Below are 3,554 nucleotides of genomic sequence, written 5' to 3'. Positions count from 1 at the left end.
AAGACTTCTTATCTCTAAAATGAATGGTTGAGGGTTTAACTTATAGTACCTGTATATGGATATGGTTAGAAGAAGTATATCTTTACTCTCGATATCTCGATGGAAATTAATATTATTGTCAACAAAGTTATTCATTATCTGCATTAACAATTTTAAATTTCATATAGAATTAAAAAAGGCAAGGATGACACACAGTAAAAAATATATGCAACAATTGTTATTTATTTTTTCATTCAATTCAATTTTTTTTCCATTAAAAATTTTACAAGTCAATTTTCCTAGACTTCATGGGTCCCATATACAGTTGACTTTGGTGGATTGTATGGTAAAGAGCCACTCTAGGGTATCTCTTATCCCCAAAGGAGATTTAATGAGTGCTTCGTAATTTTGGCCAAAAAGTTGGAAACCAGTTGGGAGATAATCATTTCTTGGGACACAATCTGATGGGCAATCCATTGTGGGGAAGAGCAAATGGCCCATACTGAACCCCATTTTGTACTCCCTCCATGGACCACCTGCAACAAATGTTCAAAACACACATATGAATATATAAAAGAGAAAATATTGAATTTGTATTTATTGCAAAAATGAGCATCATTGGTTGTGATAGAGTGGGGAAGTTGAGAAACCTGTAGTTGGTGGTTAAGTGGTGAAGAAGCACCAAAATCTCCAACTTAGCAAGTTCATTCCCAGGACATGCATGGATCCCACTCCCAAAGGGCAAATAAGTATTGGGTTTTGGAGCTACCTATAAAAATTAAAATTAAAAAAGGGAACTGAGTCATTGGTCAAGTAAGTGTGTGTACATATATAGTGGCAACAAAAATAAAAGCTCATGTTTGTGAATTAATACCTCAAATCTGGAAGGATCAAACTTGTCTGGTTCTTTGAAGTAGTTTGAACTGTGGTGCATGTTTCTGAAGAGTGGCAGAACTTTCCAGCCTTTGGGGATCAAGTGGCCTGATGATATTTAAATTTGAGATTGATTTTGTTGGATAAAAGAGAGAGCATAAAATACATTTATGTTAGGCTGTTGAATAGTATTGTTACACTGACCTTCGTATTCAACATCTTGGACAGCTTCTCTGAAAGTGAAGGACAAAATGGTGGCAATTCTGAGAGTCTCTTGGATAACCCTTGAAGTTATCGTCATCTTCTTTGTATCTTCCCACTTCAAACCATCCCCTTTTCCCCTTTCTTCCTTCCCTTTCACTATCCACTCTTGCTCCTCCTATAACGTCACCCAAAAATAATATATGATGAAAAAGAGAGATTATACATCTAAAATAATTAATTGGGTTGGTTTTGGTAAATTTTATGTCTTTCTTACAACTAATATCACAAAAAAAAAATATGTATTTTAAAAATTCTTTCAATAACATTCGACTTTTTAAATTTTACAAAATCTTTTAATCTTTAAATTTTTTTCATTAAAGAAAACCCATGACCTACCATTTATATATAGGGCACATCCCTTGCCATTATGCCACACGCGCTTAATGTCAGCATTTGAATCTTACACTTTCAAAAAAGCATCAACATTTTATCAAAAAAAAAGAAAAAAGAATATCAACAGCTGCAAGAGACACTCACGGTGACTGCTTGGAGGACGGAGGGATTCTCAGCGAGGTACTTGACAATCCACGTCAGCACACTCGCTGTCGTGTCCCGAGCTGCGAAGATGACGCCGATGACGTTATCTGCTATCTGTTCGTCGGTGAGCTCTGCCTTCTCCTCCATCAACCACCCCAGCAAGTCCCTCTTCTTCTCTTCCGTCTTCTTCTCCTTCATCCTCTTCGCCATAATTCTACCCAATATCTTACCCAGTTCATTCCTCGCTTTCATTGCCTTGTGAAACAGAGTCCCCGGAAGATTCACCGGCATCGAGTTGTACGCTTTCTCCAGAATGTAGTAGCACCGTTTAAGGTCTTCTCTACACATCCCTTCGTCTTTTCCCAGTATCGAAAGCAGAGCCACGTTGAAGGTGAACTGGAACAAGCAGTAGAAAAACCCATCAATGAAACAGAGTGTAACCATTTAGCTTCCTCTTTTTTTTTTTTTTTTTGGGGGTGTTGGGGTGACTTACAGTCTTCATTTCGAGAAAAGTGTTGGTTTCTCGGTTTTCCAAGAATGAAGGCAAGCTATGGCGATGGACTCGATGTCTGGGACGATGTGCTTGATAGTTTCAGGCATGAAGGTACGAAGAACAAGTCTTCTGAGCTTAGAATGGTACTCTCCTTGGTGAAACATGAGGGCATGCTTCCCCAGAATCCTCTCTTTACTTGCAGGGAAAGTTGGTTTGAAGAGATCAGCTTTGTTGAGCACGAATTTCACAGCTTCCGGGCTTGAAATCATGATGCTGGGATAACCCAGAATGTGGGACTTGAAGATAGAGCCATACCTGAGAGGAAAAAAAGCAGAAAAACAGAGGAACCCATGAAGAGAATTCGTGATGAGTAGAAGAATAAGAAGAAGATAGCAACCAGCAAGTCACAAGAACCTGGTGATTTTGGAGGCGAAGAAGAGGTTAGGGTCTTGCGAGTAAAGTTGAAAGGTTTCGCCTATGTAAGGCCAACCCATGGAACCTGGAGGGAGAGGCAGAGTGGGGAGGTTGAAGGAGAAGGATTTGCAGAGAAAGGAGAAGACAAAAACAGAGAGAGCGAAGAAGAAGAAGTAGAAGAAGGGAAAGAAATCCATGGTAAGGTGAGTGAGAGAGTTGAAGCAAGAGGTGTTTATAGGTAGAGAGAGAGAGAGCAAGAAGGTTTCCCTTTTAAGACCCATGTCCATACCCGGAAGCAATTTTAATTCGATGTGAGTGTGACGGAGAGGAAGACGAGGAGAAGGGGAAGAGGAGGCGGCACGTGGCACGACCCAAAAGATTGGGTTGACCGTACAAGCACCTTTCTTTCCGGCTTTGAAACATAAATGAGATGGGGAATATGTAAATTTCTTAACATTTTTTTAATTTAACGCATTATTTATTTATTTTTTAAATAAATAGTGGGTCAAGGACAAAATGTTCTAGTGACAACGTTAACTATGCCATATTTGAAAAAAGTTCCGAACTTAAATCCTACATTAATAATTTAATATATTAGGATAATTAATCTAAAAGTCCTTATAGTTTTAACTAATTTCGAATCAAATCTCTGTAGTTTTTTTTTTATCATGTCCTTAAACTTTCACCTGTTTTTAATTAGGTCTTTTTATTTATTTTTCTTTTTATCAATTCCTTATGAGTTTATCTTATTTTTCATTAAATCCCTGAATTTTTTATTCTTTATTTTATAAATTCTATTCTATAAACATAAAGTAGTGTATATTATTTAATACTAGTTTATAAACAATAATATTCTAAAAGTAATGAATTATTATAATAATTTTATTTTTCTCAGCAAAAAAATTAATTTTTCTAAATTTTTTTAGTGAATCAATTAATTATATTACTTATTTTTTATTATATAATTATTAATTTAATTATTAATATTTTATATTTCAGTCTTAATCTATTTAATTAATAAATAAAAATTAAAACTACATGCACCTGATTAAAA

The 3,554-nt window shown here is 35.8% G+C and overlaps 1 pseudogene; it reads right to left on the bottom strand.

Moving 5' to 3' along the window:
* Positions 1-208: 208 nt before the first annotated feature.
* LOC114751405 (abscisic acid 8'-hydroxylase 3-like) lies at positions 209-2,707 on the bottom strand (annotated as a pseudogene).
* Between the last annotated feature and the right edge of the window lie 847 nt (positions 2,708-3,554).

The sequence above is a fragment of the Neltuma alba genome, unplaced genomic scaffold, assembly GCF_004799145.2.
Source record: "Neltuma alba isolate B1F8T4 unplaced genomic scaffold, ASM479914v2 tig00006901_pilon, whole genome shotgun sequence".
Classification (NCBI taxonomy): Eukaryota; Viridiplantae; Streptophyta; class Magnoliopsida; order Fabales; family Fabaceae; genus Neltuma; species Neltuma alba.
The sequence above is the reverse complement of the archived record's forward strand: the minus strand, read 5'-3'. Positions and strand labels throughout refer to the sequence as shown.